This window comes from Amblyomma mixtum, chromosome 5 (assembly GCF_055824585.1).
Source record: "Amblyomma mixtum isolate Tamu chromosome 5, ASM5582458v1, whole genome shotgun sequence".
Lineage (NCBI taxonomy): Eukaryota > Metazoa > Arthropoda > Arachnida > Ixodida > Ixodidae > Amblyomma > Amblyomma mixtum.
Genome location: NC_143016.1, coordinates 157,681,369 through 157,699,255, shown reverse-complemented (window position 1 = coordinate 157,699,255; position 17,887 = coordinate 157,681,369). Strand labels below are relative to the sequence as shown.

General features: G+C 50.0%; 2 non-coding genes across 2 annotated transcripts; one reads left to right on the top strand and one right to left on the bottom strand.

The window, feature by feature from the left end:
• The first annotated feature begins 2,436 nt into the window (after positions 1-2,436).
• On the top strand, positions 2,437-2,597 carry LOC149344268 (U1 spliceosomal RNA). The gene has a single exon (XR_016283344.1). It is a non-coding gene; the product is annotated as a U1 spliceosomal RNA (small nuclear RNA).
• Positions 2,598-16,721: 14,124 nt separating this feature from the next.
• Positions 16,722-16,882, bottom strand: LOC149344267 (U1 spliceosomal RNA). The gene has a single exon (XR_016283348.1). It is a non-coding gene; the product is annotated as a U1 spliceosomal RNA (small nuclear RNA).
• Positions 16,883-17,887: the final 1,005 nt, after the last annotated feature.

Here is a 17,887-nt window from a genome sequence, read left to right as displayed (position 1 = left end):
TAAATAAATGAAACTGAGTAGGAAATTTGCCGAGCTCGGGAATCGAACCCCGATCTCCGGAGTGCGAGACGAGCACGCTACCACTCCGCCATGCCAGCTTTTTTTTTTCTTTATTGCCTGGATTTTGCAAAGAAAACTGGACAAAACAAACAATCAACAAAACACAATAAACGCTATGTACATACGACTCGTGGTCAGCCAGCATGAATCTGGCTTCGTCTAATTAAATTCAGGCAATGTACAGAGCGGCTCTAGTTTTGAGAGCCACTCCGGAGGGTCCGCAGCGGCCCTCTGAATGGCCAGAAACATGTCCATATTTTCGCGAAAGTAAATCCTGGCAGGTCTTGCGTCTCGGTGACAATGGTAGCCTGCCATTCTGGAGCGCCATTTACAGTGGAGGCCTGTCAGCATTATTAAGTCGAAAGGCACCCCATCCTCATTTTCAACAGATAAATACCGAATGCCGTACGGGTCTAGTGGAAATTCTTTCTTTAAGGTTCGCTGCAACACATCCCAAAAATAAACCCCTTCCCAACAGTGTAAAAAAACATGGTCTATTGTTTCCGGCTTCCTGCAAATCAAACAGTGAGATCCCCAGGGTAAAAAGAATTCCTTTCCCTCTAAACATTTTTCAACCGGTAAGGTTCCGGTGTGCAGCTTGAAAAAGAAGGTTTTTGTTCCTGGCGGCACCTGCATTTTTTTCACTCTCTTTAAAGAACCTTTCGGGCATAAACCCAGGGAGCTGTGGGAGGCAGCGTCGGTCAGCTCATACCCAAAGGGCCAGGCCTGGGCCAAGGAGCGTGCCTTCCAGGTCGCCAACAGTCGAGGACTGGCGGCCATCTAGCACCTAACCATCTACACGCGCTTCAGACCAAATAAAGTTTTTCCAGACGAGCATGCAAATTTCCTTGGAAACGCGCCTGGGAACAGGACGTCGGCACAGATAACCCATGGAGTGACTAGTAGTTTCGTGCTTTCAGTAACGCTGGATAGCACTGCAGAACTTCTATCTCTGCTTCTGCCCAGTCCAGAGCAATCATTAGAAGTACAGACGCAGTTAAAGTCCCCCAACAAAACAACGTGATGCACATATTCAAGGTTTCAAAAAAGAACTGCTTTCATCGCCTGATCACAGAAAACGCAAACGTTAATCAACCGCCACAACTAGTGTGCATTCTAAAGTCGCAACATATGAACCGCCCCTCCGTATCTACTCCTCGCACAATGTCAGAATAGGGTATGCTCTATATCAGAAACAGGAGACAACCCGCCGAAAGACCCTCTGTGTGTGAAACGGCAACGTCGCGCCATCGCTTTCTATCTTGGTCTCCTCTACAGCGATAAAGTCGAGCGGACTGCCGGAAAAAAGGCGGCGTAGTTGTAGCCGTGTTTGCCGATTACGGAGTTCACAGACATTCAGAGATTTTTGTCTTTTTATTGCGAGAATGCACCTGCTGGCATAAAGTACTATCTCAAAATATAGATTCACACTGGACTCTCGAGTTAAGGCTAGTAACGTCCGGTGGATGAACTGAGCTGAACTGCGCCATCACTGCAGCGCAATATCCCGCGCGCAAACTGCCATTCTGATGATAAAGATGATCATGATGATGGTCTCATAAAGTGGCACATACGCACAAAGGGGACCGGCCATGACCACAGGGGGACTACCAGTTTTTTTAAATAGGAGGCGGCCAACATGAGATATCAAAAACTTGAACAACTCACTTTCCGTGACAGCGGGGGTCGAGGGTGGCAAAAGGGCCTAATAAGCTTAAATTTTGGAGGTAATTAAAGGAAAAGAAAGGGGAAAAAAATATAGAAATAGCAAATAGAGAAGATCGAAATTAATGAATAAAAGGGGCATAACGAAAGCTTATGATGGAAGAAGTTGTGATTCTAGAAGAAAATTTTCAACCTCCGAGCGCGTGGCTTCTCTCGCGCTGGTTCTGGGTATCGTCGTCTTCATCAACTTCCATTCGGGCGGCGCGAACAGAGTAGTTTCTCTGGCCACTACTGCATTAGAGTAGTATACCTCATCACCGCAGCACAACACAATGCATGCATCCTTTCGAATTCACAGCACGTTAGCACTCTTAAGTGCCGTCCGTAATTTTTCAGTGCAACAGCAAAATTAAAATACCTTAACTCATACCATTCCTCCCGACAACTCCGCAATGGGCTTAAAATGCGCGCGGGAGAAACCACGCGTCGATTGTCTCGGGCAATATAAAAGCTTATTACTTAAAAAGTGATGTTTAATCTCTCTAGCAATATTTATATACCTGTGCCCGACAGTCGTGCTTTATGCAGGGATAGTATAAAATAAATGTTTCAACAACAGAATACGAAATACTTAAAGGAAAATCAGGGTGCCCAGCTGCGCCTTGTGCTGCGTCCGCCAGCGTGGCTACTCTTCCCGACCCCGGCACAGGCATACTTACCTGGTGCTGAGTTTCCGATGATCAATGAGGTCGGGCTCCGTGTTGAGGCCCACCATTGCACTGCGGTGGGTTGACGCACGCCACTTCCCCAAACTGGGGAGGCTGGAGCATGCAATTTTTGGTAGTGGGGCTTGGCGTCCGCGCCAGCCCCTACCTTATCACAAAGCAAAAATTAGAACTGTGCCATATAAGTACTGCTTATATCGTACTGAAGTCCAAACTACCTTTGGCCAAATGCTCAAAAACGCCGTCATCCAGCCTTCAAACAGTCCTTGGGCTTCCGATTCTGTGTAGACTACCGCCGCCTTAAGAAGATTACGCGCAAGGACGCCTATCTCCTGCCACGCATCGTGACAAAACAGACTGCTTGCAAGGTCCCAAATATTTTCTTTTTACATTTACTTTCCGGGTACTGGCAGGTACCCATGGAAAAAACCGATCGCCCAAAACCGCCTTTGCAACCCTTAACGGCCTACATAAGTTTACTCTGATGCCTTTCTTCTTTGTAATGCTCCTGCCACCTTTGAGACGATGGTGGATACTATTGTGCGTGGACTGAAGTGGAAGAGAGAGAGAGAAAAAAAACTTTATTTACACAGGAATTCGGGGCATGCCCCAGGGTCCACGCACGAACTGACACACCCTTACCGCCCGAAGCACGTTTTCCCCTGCCTGACGCCGGCCTCCAGCTGAACTGAAAGAAGCGTCATTTTCCCGCCCGCCAACTTACCATTTTAGGCCACGTTGTCTCCAAGGGCGGTGTCCGTCCGGACACGTCCAGACTTCGTGCTGCGTTTCCTGGACCTACTTCTGTCAAAGAACTGCGCAGCTTGCTAGGTCTATCCTACTACTTCCGTAGGATAATACGCAACTTTGCCTCAGTTGCTGCGCCTTTGAAGCAACTTCGTCCTGTAGTTCCGATCTTTCGCAGTGGTCCTGAGTGTGTGACAACGCCTTCGATTCTTTGCGCCATCTCCTCACCGCCTCGCCGATACTGCGCCATTTCGACCCGACTGCCCCTACCGAGGTCCATACTTGCACCAGTGGGGCACCGTACTCGCCCAACGCAAACCTTGCTTCGCTGAATACGTCGTTGCCTATGCCCGCCGTACGATCTCAAAGGCTAAATCTAATTACTCGGTCACTGAAAAAGAGTGCCTGGCTATAGTTTTGGCCTTTAAAAAGTTCCTCCCTTACCTCTACGGCCACCCGTTTGAAGTCGTGGCCGACAAACATGCGCTTTGCTCGCTTTCCTCTCTGAAAGACCCATCCGACCGCCTCGCGAGGTGGGCACTTCGCCTACAGGAATACGATATCCGTTTCGTGCATCGTACTGGCTGCAAGCATCAAAATGCTGATGCCCTATCCCGCTGCCCACTTCCAGCCATTATTTCCGGCCTTTCCACCTCCAGCTCCTCCTCGCCGACACTTCACATGAGCTCTCCGCGGGGGGGGGGGGGGGGGGGGGGGGAGGGGGAGCGTCTGCAGCGTGCAGACGTTGGTCAGTGGCGATACCACGGGTTCCTGAGCATCCGCACGGACATTCCTGCAGGGGGATGATGGTGAGCAGTGCGCCATCACGGACCCGAGCATCCGCGCTTAGTCGTGCGTGGCATCGCTGTGTCCGGGGAAAAGGGGATTCTAATGGTTGAGCCAATGCCGAGCGTTTGGACCCTTAAGGCCCCTCGGCGGAGGCAACACACCACTTTGGCCCCAGCTTCCTGTAGACGGCACCTCCGGCCTCACCCGACCGGGAGAAATCGGCAGTCGCCTTTTCCTGTCCTCCCTGCATCTTTCACATTCTTGTCTTTTTTCTCACAACTGTCCTAACTACTACTCTCTTCTTTTTTTCCCCTTTTTTCCTGGCGGCGAATGTAGCCTTGTGTCGCTGACAACCATGTGTTGCGCCATATTGGGTTATAGTGGTTGTGTACAGCTGGCGTGGCCAGGGCTTTTTAAAGGCTCCCTTCCTGTCCCCATGTTTGGCTGCGTGGTGGGCGCCTGGCACCGTTGCCGAACACCAAACACTTCGTATGGCTTCTCATTTTTTTACTACCGATCTACCTCGCAGGAGAGGGCGCACCAAGATAGCAAAAATCTTTTCAAAAAACACGACGAGCTTCCCACGGTTACACGTAGTGCACTCTAAACCATGAGAAAAAACTGCTTGACTGATTTCCCCATTTCTTGTCTCCAGAACTCTCAAAGAAAGCATAGGTCATGGTTATAAGATAAAGAAATTAGCTAACGGCGACTTGTTACTAGAACTCCTATACAACCACCAGCACGAAAAGTTAGCGGAAATAACAACTTTTGGAGACACACCCGTGACAGTCAGCCCACACCGATCTTTGAACACTGTACGAGTAGTTATCTCAGATGAGGACCTTTGGCATGTAACCAAACAACTTCTTGAAGGACTGAAGGAAGAAAATGTAACTAACGTGTAGAGAATAAAAATGAGGACAGACGACAAAGAAATTCACACGAAACACATCCTGACATTCGCATCAAGCATGCTCCCAGAATCAACAAAAATCGGTTGCATGAATCTTCAACTCAGGCAGTACATACCTAACCCACGACGCTGCTTTTAGTACCGACGTTACCGCCACAGCTCTCAGGCCTGCCGGGGCCAACTGACATGCGCGAAATGGGCTTCACATGAACATTGGTCTAATAGCTGTACAGTTGAACAACACCTGTGCATAAATTGTGAGGGCAGCCAACCGGAGTACTCATGTGCATGTTCTGTATGGAAACAAGAGAAAGAAATTATCACAATCAAAGTAAAAGAAAACATATCATTCAGTTTCATCGATACACAAACCTAGCTTCTCCGTTGTGGTGCAACAGGGCACGGCTCCACAGCGGCTTCCGGCTCCTGCTCCAGCAACAAACAGTGAGCCTGGAGCAGGGCCACCCGTGCTCCAGGTGGCAGCAGCTAGCGCTTTGCCACCACCCACGAAGCAGGCTGCGCGAACGTCCAGGTCGGCGGGCCCCAAGGCCCCTCCGTTCGCGGAGAGGCCCAACACGAAAACAGCCGTGCGTACTGCACGGACGTCCAGCGTATCTGAGGATGCGATGGACACAAGTCAAGGCAGCCGTGTGCCGTCTACGTCGGAGGGACGGCGGTGCTCATTAGAGCGACAAAAGAAAGAGAAGCCCCGAATCAGAGCGCCCGAAGAAAAAACCTAGTTTTCTCACTTCCCACATAATACAAGATGGCTTTCATACGTTCGAACTGCGGGGGCCTCCGACATAACCTAAATGAGATCAAAGACATTCTAGACACACATTCACCTGTAGCCTTATGTTTACAAGACACAAACCTAGGCTTTCGGGTGGCGTTGCCATAACAGTCAGAAATGGAGTCGCAGCTCGCGAACACAAACTTAAAACTTGATTAGAAGCCGTGGCAGCCATCCTGCACACATTTAAAATAACTACAGTGTGCTGCGCATATATAGACCCTCATATAAAAATAACAACCCATGACTTAGAAGACCTTTTAGATCAATTACCAGAACCGTTTTTGATGACATGAGATTTTAAAGCCCACTCCTGCTTTTGAGGTAGTGCGAAAACCGACACTAGAGGTCAACTGATTGAAGATTTCATACTCTGCAACAACATTTGTCTCTTAAATACTGGCAAGCCAACCTACTGTTCTCCTTAGCCAGGAAAATTGAGTTATAGCGATTTATCTTTTAGTTCGTCCTCTATTTTTGCAGATTTTAATTGGAACCCATATGGAAGCGATCATCTACCCATTCTAATTAGATTAGCACATTCACCCAAAGTTATCCGAACAAAACCGCAACCGTGGAAACTGCACTTAGCCTACTGGGCACTGTTCCGGCACTGTTCCGTGAAAAAGCGAGCCTAGATAAAATAGTTTCTGACGACCTGAGTGTAGACGAACTTATCGAATTTTCCACAAACTGTATTATTGCCGCTGCACGCCAAGCTATTCCTCAATCCTCTTGAATAGTAAACCGAAATAACAAATACTGGTACAAAAAGAATGTAAAGAAGCGAAAAAGAAGCAAAACAAAGCTTGGGGCATTTTTCGGAGATACCCTACACATGAGACTTTTATAAAAATTTAAAAACACGAGAGCGAAAGCTCGATATATTTGTCGCAGTGCCGAAAAATCTTCGTGGAAAAATTACGTTTCGTCAATAAACAGCTCGACCACATAAAAACAAATGTGGGAGAAGGTCAGAAAGCTAAATGGCAACTACTCTCCGTTCGCAGTCCCCCTTCTCACTACTATCGGTGTACAGACGAGTCTAGAAGAAAGATATTTTAGGATAATATTTTTCTACAATTTCCAGCTCATCCCACTACACAGCAGCTCTTCAAAAACACAAAACCACGGCAGAGAAGCAAAGACTGCCAATACGTAGCGGTACAAATGGACCCTACAATAATTTAATTACAATACAAAAAATCCAAACACTCATTTCTGCCGGTAAACATACTGCACCCGGCCCTGACCAAATACAGTACCAAATGCCAGCCCAAATGCTAGCCCATAAAGTAAATAGTCCCTTTAAAGACTGCGTGAACTTAGCACACTGTAAACTAAGGAAAAAATGGCAGTTTACGTGAAACAATGAAGAAAATAACAAATTATAGTTTGTAAAACCAGTTTTAGGAGAATGGAAGTCCTGCACCCACCAGGAACGTTTAAAAGAAGTGATTATCTGCCGTCTCCGTATAGGACACACACACACACCTCACCAATAATTTCCTACTAACGAAACAAGACAAGCCCCGATGTGAATTATGCGAAATTGCAGCCTATTCTTTTTCTGCACGGTTCTACCTTACACATGCGTGTGTGCAGCTTTTTTTAATGTGTTAACAGTTGCTTGCTGTACATTTATCCTTCGTTTGGAGAAAGCAAATGCGTTACAGGCCAAAAGGCTCTTGATTACTAATTTATGTTGCATTTCAGCAATAGATAGTTTAGCTGCCTAACATTATGCCAGTGTTCTTTCATGCGACATTGCTAAGATTTTCCTTTTATTGTCCCAAAAGGAGTGCGAGGGCTTCAAGCAATGGGCTTGGAGTTCCTCGCCCGCCGAGAGGAGTATGAATTTGGGCTGAGGCAGGAAGAACTCGAACTAGCAAGACAGCGGCTGGCCCTCGAAGAAAGGAAACTTGCACTGGAGGAGGAAAGGCACCGCCCTGAAGTGCAATGCCGGGCAGAGGAACGTAGTCATCTGCTTGCACGCCTAGACAGGCTTGAGAAACTTCTAGAGAAACTGAGCAGCTCAGACGCTTGAACAATCAATGCCAAAAATGAACGGATGGTCATGCTGGTTTTTAATGTTGCTGTCAAGAGCAGCAGCAGTTTGTGTGGGCCACCAATAACAGTAACTCTTGAATGCAGGCTCATTTACTCCTTGGAACTGCCAATGATGTGCAGATACGTATTATAAGCACACTGCTTAAACCAATGTAATGCCTTCAGTACCGTTTTTACATTCTGAGTTTCAATTCAACTTTATGTTCCAGAATATTCTGGTCGGCTGCCTGAGCTTGACACAGACCACGCAACCATTACTGGGCATGACTTCAAGCACACTGGTATAAATATTCGCACACGTCAAAGAAATACTTGAAACGCATTCCAAGCATAACCCAACAGGAACAAGTAATCAAGGAAGCGCATAATATACACACGTCTACTAAACATTATCATTAAAAATGCAAAAGAGATAAACATCATGAAAAATAGCACGAATATTTATACAATCAACTGCTGAATAACATAAACTCACATATATGTTTTAGGGCTTTGATGCAGTGTAAAAATAACCTAAAGAAAACTACAAAAAAAACAAGCTGTTACGATTACAAAGAACCCAGCACAGTGCGAACCTCGAGTTAGACTGACTCGGCATTGCCACCCCAGCGACATGCTGAAGTGCAGCACTAGATAGGGGCTGCGTAAATCTCAAGAGACGGAGGATTGAGCCCAAAGTGTTGTGCCACCTGGGCACTGTACAAACACGTGTGGCAGTTCGCGAGGAGGGCACTTCTCTTAACAATCCTTGGCACATTGAGCGGGTAAATTTTCAGCTTCTTCTTAAAATCAACGAAAGCAAACAGTCCGACAATCTTCCCAAACCCCAATCTCATCCGCCCACCTAACTTTCTGCCGCCCCCTGCTACGTTTGCCTTCTCTTGGAATCCACTCCGTTAATCTTACGGACCACCGATTGGTTATCTTGCCTTCCCATTACATGCCCTGCCCAAGCCCATTTACCACATAGGCGAATACGCCTATGTGATAGTAAAAAGGCAAGATATCCTACAGCGCTTATCATTTTAAAACGTGGAGTGCGCTAGAGTGCAGCTTATTCCCCTTTTACTCATTTATATTCAGAATGAAGCTACCAGCGATGGTGACGAGGCGCGGCACTGCTGTGTCGTCCTCATCATCTCAGATATTCTTACTTTGAAGCCGTCATTTGTTATAGACACTGACCCACTCACATAAACGAGGAAACTTCTGAGGCTGTGGCAGCCGGAAGGGCGGCAGTTTCTGCATACCTTGTCAAATGGTCAACCGAGGCATATCCCAACGGTTCCCGGCTGAACTGTACGGAAGGGGGCCGTATAAATCAATGCCGATGCGGTTGAAAGGGCGTGGCAGGCAAGGTAGCGGCTACTATTCTCCAGCAGAACGATAAGGAGGTGGCTTGCCATGTTGACAGGTAAGGCATAAGCACACGTATGTGAGGATGAAGGTGTACACGCCATGCCAATAATATCGTAGTCGGATGCGAGCGTATATCTGGAATACTCTGAGATGACCACACTCCGGGCCAGCGTGAAAATGGGCGCAGACTACCGAGCGAAGGTAACGCTGAGTAACTAGCAACCACCTGCGGCCACCTGAACTGTAGTTGTGGTGATAAAGGAGATTATCACGGATTGAAAAAATGGAAGCATGGTGGCGACGAGCATGCGATGGAGAAGCAGCCGTTGGGTTGGAGTGGAAGTCAGGAAGGGAAGATATGCGTGGGTCGGCACGCTGTTCCGAAAGAACGGCGCTAATATGAAGCGTCGGCGAGGAGGCGTTGGAGGTGGAAAGACCGGAATAATGGCTGGAAGGGGGCAGCGGGATAATGCATCAGCGTTTTGATGCTTCCGGCCAGTACGATACACGACGCGGATATCGTATTCCTGTAGGCGAAGGGCGCACCTCGCGAGGCGGTCGGATGGGTCTATGAGTGAGGAAAGCCCGCACAGCGCATGTTTGTCGTCCACGACTTCAGACGGGCGGCCGTAGAGGTAAGGGAGGAACTCGGTAAAGGCCCACACTATCGCCGGGCACTCGTGTTCAGTGACCGAGTAATTATATTTATCCTTTGTGATAGTGCGGCTGGCATAAGCAACGACGTATTCAGCGAAGCAAGATTTGCGTTGGGCGCGTACGGCACCCCACTGGTCCCAGTATAGACCTCGGTAGGTGCACTCGTGTCGAAATGGCGCATTATCGGCGAGGCGGTGAGGAGACGGCGCAAGGAATCAAAGGCGGTGTCACACACTCGGGACCACTGCGAAAAATCGGAACTGCAGGACGAAGTTACTTCAAAGGCGCCGCATTTGAGGCAAAGTTGTGTATAAACCTGCGGAAGTAGTTGGACAGATCTAGGAAGCTGCGCTGTTCCTTGATAGAAGTAGGTGAAGGAAACGCAGCTACAGCATGAAGTCTGGACGTGTCCGGACGGACACCGTCATTGGAGACAACGTGGCCTAAAATGGTAAGCTGGCGGGCGGCAAAATGACGCTCCTTTATGTTGGGCTGGAGGCCGGCGTCAGAGAGGCAGGGCGGTAGGGGTGTGTGTCAGACTGAGATGAAAACACCACTATATTGTCGAGTTTACACAGGCAATGGTATCCACCATCCTATCAAAGGTGACAGGAGCATTACAAAGACTGAAAGGCATCACAGTGAATTTATGCAGGCCGTCAAGGGTGCCCCCTCAACCTGCACCCGCTGTCATTAACTCGACTTCATCATCCACAGATAATTCGAGCACCCCTCCTGCTCCTGAGGGTCATGCCCCCTCAACCCGCACCCGCTGTCATTAACTCGACTTCATCATCTACAGACAATTCGAGCACCCCTCCTGCTCCTGAGGGTTATGCCCTCTCAACCCGCACCCGCTGTCATTAACTCGACTTCATCATCCACAGACAATTCGAGCACCCCTCCTGCTCCTGAGGGTTATGCCCCCTCAACCCGCACCCGCTGTCATTAACTCGACTTCATCATCCACAGACAATTCGAGCACCCCTCCTGCTCCTGAGGGTTATGCCCTCTCAACCCGCACCCGCTGTCATTAACTCGACTTCATCATCCACAGACAATTCGAGCACCCCTCCTGCAAAGAAACAACGCACCACAGACGCCACACCCCCGCCCGTGCCCCCAGAAATAGACGCTAAATTAGCAGCGCTCGAGGCCAAATTTGACCACAAACTAAAAGAGCTAGACGCCCGCCTCGAGGCCAGATTCAATCACCTTGCCGCCACCCTCACCGAAAAACTGGAGCAGCGCATGGACGCTATGTTTACCAAGACGATGGAGCTCTTGGAACATAATCTTACCCATCGCTTCACTCAACTTCGAACCCCCTCCACTACCCCCATCCTACCTACGCAAGCACAAACCACCTTTCCTGAACAACACATACCAATTGACACCCGTCTTATTACCCTCCTTAATCCCCCCCACCATGCAATATGGCGGGGGGGGGGAACCCTAATTATCTTCCCATTTGAATTTGGAACTGCTGCGGCTTCCGGGCAAAGCGCGTGCCTCTGCAACTTCTCCTTCCCACCATCACACCCACGCCCCACATACTACTCCTACAGGAGACTGCACACCAGGCAACCCTCCCCTGCTACACATCTACACACTCGGATACCACTAACACACCCAGGGCGTCCACACTCATCCACCGCAGCCTCACCTACAAAACTCATCACATCATGTCTGAGACGCCCTGCGTGATCACAGAACTTATACATCACACACATTCACTTCCTTCTATATTTATAGCAAACATATACCACCTCCCGTCTCAGCCGATGGCCTCGCTAGAATCACTTCTGCGAAAGCTACACCATCTAGCAGGGAAACATCCCCTACTCATCGGTGGGGACTTCAACAGTCAGCATACTGACTGGGGATACACAACCACGACACATCGAGGTCGCAGGCTCTGGTGGCTCCTGCAGAACATCCAACTCACTGTGCACAACACGTTTCAGACGCCTGCAATGATCGGCAACAGTGTCAGCATGGACACTAGTCCGGACCTGACGCTGAGCCGCTGCATCCGCGGCGTTACCTGGAACAGAACACAACATACACTGGGCAGTGATGATTACATTATACAAATCACTGTCCCGTACAAACCACCCCGTCCGGCAAATACCATACTCAAACTCATTAACTGGGATGCATTTCGCACTGCACGCACCGCCCTCCCAGACACTCCCATCGCAGACATCGACGCATGGTTGCGGTCACTCAAGCATGACGTTCACCCCAACACGCGACACATTGAAACTACAACCGAAACACCTACCCTTGACACACGCCTAGCCTACCTCTGGGAGGCTTATCACAGCATCCTGGTACGCTGGAAAAGCAACAAACTCAACAGAACGCTTAAAAAGCGGCTGGCCGCGCTGCAGACACAAATCCAACAGCACTCTGAGAAGCTCTGTCGATCCAACTGGGGACAGATATGTGACGGCATCGACGGAAAACTGTCCAGCAAATGCGCATGGCAACTCCTCCGACACCTCATTGACCCCACACGCACAAAATCACCAACACAGCTCCACGTGACACGCCTCACACATGAACACATTGACGATCCCGACACCCTTCTAGACGCATTTCAAACCATGTACACGTCTCCAGGCGGCCCCATACCTCTACCGCACTACACAGGACAAGCAAATCCCACGCTCGACACCGACATCACGGAGACAGAAGTCAGAGCGGCCCTCCTGATTCTCCGCACCAACTCCGCACCTGGTCCAGACCAGATCACAAACTCGATGCTCCGTAATCTGGATGACCAATCGATCACCCACATTACGAAATACTTCAACCAGTGCTGGAGGGAGGTTGAGTTCCATTAGTCCTGGCGCCACACGAAGGTAATATTCATACCTAAACCCAACAAACCACTTAAACTTCAAAACCTTCGCCCGATTTCGCTAACCTCATGCCTCGGGAAGCTCCTCGAGCATGTTGTGTTAGCGAGACTCACAAGTCACATGGCGGACAACAATCTTTACCCGCATACCATGATAGAATTTCGCCCTCATTTATCCGAACAGGACGCCATGCTTCAACTCACACACGACATTTTCGACCCGCTTCTTCCAGGTCACACCAAGGCAGTCTTAGCTTTGGATCTCTCCAAAGCTTTTGATCGCATTGAACATCAGGCGATCATGACTGCTCTATCCCCATTGAATGTGGGTGCGCGCACGTATGCCTACCTTCAAGCATTCCTCACTGACCGCACGGCTGAGATACACTTCGGCCCTCTGTCTTCCCCCTCCTACACGATTCAGAGTATCGGCACCCCTCAAGGGTCCGTCCTTTCCCCCTTTCTCTTTAACATTACCCTCATCCCCCTCGCCCGAAAATTGGCAACTATTCCCCACCTGAAGCACACTCTTTATTATTTAAAACAGCGCAAAAGACAGGGACACAGATAGAAAAGACACACACAGCGCTGACTTACAACTAAATTTATTCATGGAAAATACATGTATATATACATAAGGCAAGATGCGCGAAGGCGGCAAACTGGTAAAATGCGCCAAAAAAATTGAAAAAAACCTAATGACGCGTCGCGCGCTTTGCCAAGTACGCCCGTTCTTTATCAGATAGCGCAAGAGAAGGGTTGCTGACACAAAGGTTACCCAGAGCTGATATCCTTTGGGCCTCAATTATTTCCCTCGTGGTTCGGTCCTTGCTTCTTTTGAAAGTTCGGCACCTATGAAACATGGGTTTACACACTTCCTGATTTTCTTTTGTGCATTCAGAGCAGTGAAGCGGCAGGTTGCGGTCATTGGAGGTAGCCAAATCATTTTTATGTTCCCTTAATCTGTCGTTGAGGCCACAAATTGGGATTATGCCGCACGAGGCGGACTTATGGTTGCTTGGCGGGGGAACTTATCACTCATCCGTCAAGGCAACTGTTTGGTCTAAGACCTTTTTCTCAAGCATTTCACCCTAGAAGAGCCGAGCACCAGGCCAGGGGAAATCTTGTACCCATTAAAGAAACCGGTGGGTACCCGGCGGCACTGGGGATCGAACCCAGCACCTCCCGAATGGGAGGCGGATGCTCTACCACAAGGCCACAATCATGGTTCACCAACTAGCCTGCACGTCTGCCCTTGTACACTCTTTATGCCGACGATATCGCCCTGTGGACCACCCACGGCAGTGACGGAGACATAGAGAACACCTTACAGGAAGCAGCCACCCTCAGCCAAAATTACGCACGGACGATCGGACTGTCCTGCTCCCCAGAGACATCCGAACTGCTCCTCATCCGGCCTAAGAACCACCGCTGTCCCCGCTCCCCCATTGCCATTGAACTAAATGGTGACCGGGTACCTGAGGTTGCCACCCTCCGTGTATTGGGCCTGCACATCCAGAACGATGGCAAAAACACCACTACCCTCAAGAAACTCAAGCAGGTTGTAGGCGCGATAACGCACCTCATCCGCAGGGTTTCGGGACGTCATAGAGGCATGAAGGAGCGCGACCTATGTAGCCTCATTCATGCCTTTAACTGTCCTCAGCCGTGTGCTGTACACTACCCCATACTTACAACTATCCAAACATGGCATAAACGCTTTGGATGCTTTGATTCGCAAGGCATTCAAAGTAGCACTTCATCTTCCCCTCAGCACACCCAGAGAAAGATTACTAGGCCTGGGCCTCCACAACACGATCGGGGAACTGGTGGAGGCCCACCGACAGGTCCAATACATCAGGCTCACACAATCTTCCACAGGTCGGTATATCCTGGGCTCCCTCGGCATCAGAATTCCGGCCAACGACCCAACCCTCCTCGCCATCCCACGACCCCTTCACCAGGAGCTTCTCATTAGGCCGCTCCAGAGGAATATGCACCCCTCCCACCATGAGCAGCGCCGCAGAGCCCGTGCGAAGGCATTCCATCGAGCGTACGGCCCCGAGCCGGACGCCGTATGGGTGGACGCTGCCTGCACGGGTGATGAAGCGACAGCAGCTGTGGTGGACTCCTCTTTACCCGCCCTCCTCACACTACCTCTCCCTCCAGACACGTCCCCAGAGGCTACAGAGGAAGCCGCCATTGCACTAGCTATCACTCGCACGGAAGCCCGGTATATATTAAGTGACTCCAAAACTGCGATTTTAAATTTTGCTCGAGGCCGAGTTCATGTCCCTGCTTTTGGGATACTGGACTCGCCCGATGCACCCTCGTCTCGCCATGTGGAGCTGATATGGGTGCCTGCGCACTCCGAGAATCCCGGAAACGAGGCTGCCAACCTTTTAGCCCGAGGTTCTTTAAACCGGGCTCAGGTGGCCTCGGATCGGGGATTCGCGAAGGAGCGCATGCACACATTCAGTGAGCTGACCCAGGCATACAGAGCCTCACGCCAACTCTACCGCCCGCCCCACCCCTCCCTAGATAACAAACACGCAACACTCTGGCGCAGACTACAGACACACACTGTCCCCTCACCCCTTAGCCTAGCCCACTATCATCCATCCTTTCCCACTCCCGCATGTGCCCCAAGGTCTATTGAAATAGGTCGCGAAGCCCGAGCCCGAATGCGGTCCAGAACCAAGTGCTAGCGACATCAAATTAGGGGTGGAACTAAAGCGCCAAAATGAAATGAGTGGGCAAACACGACTAGAAGAGGAAAATAATTGCGACATATTTTGTGTTTCAAAAGCATTCGAAAACAATTGCAGTGATTACTTTTTAAAATGTTTCAGTTTTGTGCATTTTGTTAGAAAGTATAGCGCTTGCTTTGTAAAAATTTTTATGACAGCGTTCGCTCAAAGCAGCGGCAATGGCAGCGGGACGATGCCAAGGTTGACGGTGCTCTGATGTCATACCCTTGTCATATCTTTTGACCATTCTGCTAGCCCTACTTTTTCCTCGTTGCTTGTTGCTCGAGTTCTTGGTGTGCATCGTTCGTGTTCAGTTTCCGCTTTTCCCTTTTGTCAGCGCTTCTGTGTAGTTTCGTTCGGTTGGGTGCGGTTCTGTCGCGTTTGCCCCAAAAGGGCATCGTCTGTGGCCAGGGGGCCCCCGTACGCAAAAAAGAGGTGTGCGGTTGCACGATGTGCGAGCGATAACCTGTCTGGCGGCGTCACATTTCATCGCTTCAGAGCTACACCTGCGACATTCAGCGCGACACCTGAGGCGAGGACGAAGGAAAAAGGCACAACGAGAACTGACTACCTAAAAATAGCGTTGGTGGTCGGCACTCGTCGTGTCTTCTTTCTTCGTTCTCGTGTCGGGTGTCGCGCTGAAGCGTCGCGGCGTTCAGCAGTTTATTTTTCCCGGCAAGCAGCACGTGACGCTGACGTCACAAATATGACGTCACTAAAACACGTGACTTCAACGTCGCGTTTTTGTTTTAATTATGACGTCACTCTTTAGTTGTCCACGCATTTCGACGACGGCGCTGGCTGCGCACCATGAGCCGCCATGTTTTGAACGTATGGGCTTCTATGCAGCCTACGCTACCATAGTACATCTACCTTGTGTGCCCTATGCCCAGAACCCTTCGCTTCTTCCCTCCACATCCTTTCCCTCTGCCCGGCGGACCCTCCCCCGCGCGACCTAGAGAACCTCAAAACCTGGGAGGACTGGGAGACCCTGCTGCGCTCGGAGGACCCGGCCGTGCAGACCATCGCCACCGGCCGTGCTGCCAGTGTTATGGACCTCAGGAACATAAACACTTGAGTGCAGTGGGGTCGTGCGGGGACCCTGGGGCGTGCCCCGACTTCCTGTACCTGGCAAGTAAATCTAAAGAAGAAAATATTTGGGCACTTTGCAAGCAGTGTGTCGAGGCATCGCGTAATCTTCTTAAGGCGGAGGTAGTCTACATAGAATCGGAAGCCCAAAGACTTTTAGGTCTTCAGTGACTTCGACAACCGATAAGCAGCACTTGTATGGCACGGTTCTCATTTTTGCTTTGTGATCAGGCAGGGGCTGGCGCGGACGCCGAGCCCCACTACCAAAAATTGCATGCTCCAGCCTCCCCAGTTTGGGGAAGTGGCGTGCGTCAACCCACCGCAGTGCAATGGAGGGCCTCAACACGGAGCCCGACCACCATGACCATCGGAAACTCAGCACCAGGTAAGTATGCATGTGCCTGGGTCGGGAAGAGTAGCCACGCTAGCGGACGCAGCACAATGCGCAGCTGGGCCTCCTGATTTCCCTGCAAATATTTCGTATTCTGTTGTTGAAACATTTCTTTTATACTATCCCTACGTAAAGAGCGACTGCTGAGCACAGGTTTATAAATATTGCTAGAATGATTAAAGAGCAATTTCCAAGTAAGAAACTTTTACAGTTGGCGAGACAGTCGACATGTGGCTTCTCTCGCGCACCTTCTAAAGCCATTGTGCAGTTATGCGGCGGAACGGTATTTGTTAAGGTATTTTAATTTTTCTGTTGCACTGAAAAATTACGGACGGCACTTAAGAGTGCTAACGTGCTGTGAATACGAAAGCATGCATGCATTGTGTTGTGCTGCGGTGATGAGGTATACTACTCAAATGAAGCTGATCTGTCGCGCCGCCCGAATGGAAGTTGATGAAAATGACGATACCCAAAAACAGCGCGAGAGAAGCCACGCGCTCCGAGGTTCAAAATTTTCTTCTAGAATCAACCGAACATTATTGTGTGCGGACTGTGTGGAGTTTCAAACCCGCCCGCCGACCACGAGTGCACGCCCAAGTGCATAATCTGTGGCGAGGCACACCGGACCGGATCCAAGGAGTGCCGAGAGAGATTGAAAAAAGCCAGGCCAAAACCCACAGGAGAAAGAGGACGGAGCGACCAACGCGGGCGACCACCCAAGCGATGGCTCAGCTCAGAGGGAGAGACATCGAGGAGCCGATCGAGGTCCAACTCCTTCCCGCCTCTACCACCAGTCGGCCCACAGGAGGGGGAGAAGCAAGAGAAAAAGAAAAAGAAGAAGGTTTCCCAGACAAGCGGCAGCAAGGTGAGCTGGGCTTCTACCACTGCTTCGCACTCGGTAGGAAAGGGTAGTAACATAGACAACACAAACAACAAAGACAGTCGCGTCACAGAACCGAAGGACGCGAACAGCGATGCGCTCAGACGCGAGCTAGAACTCGCTCGAA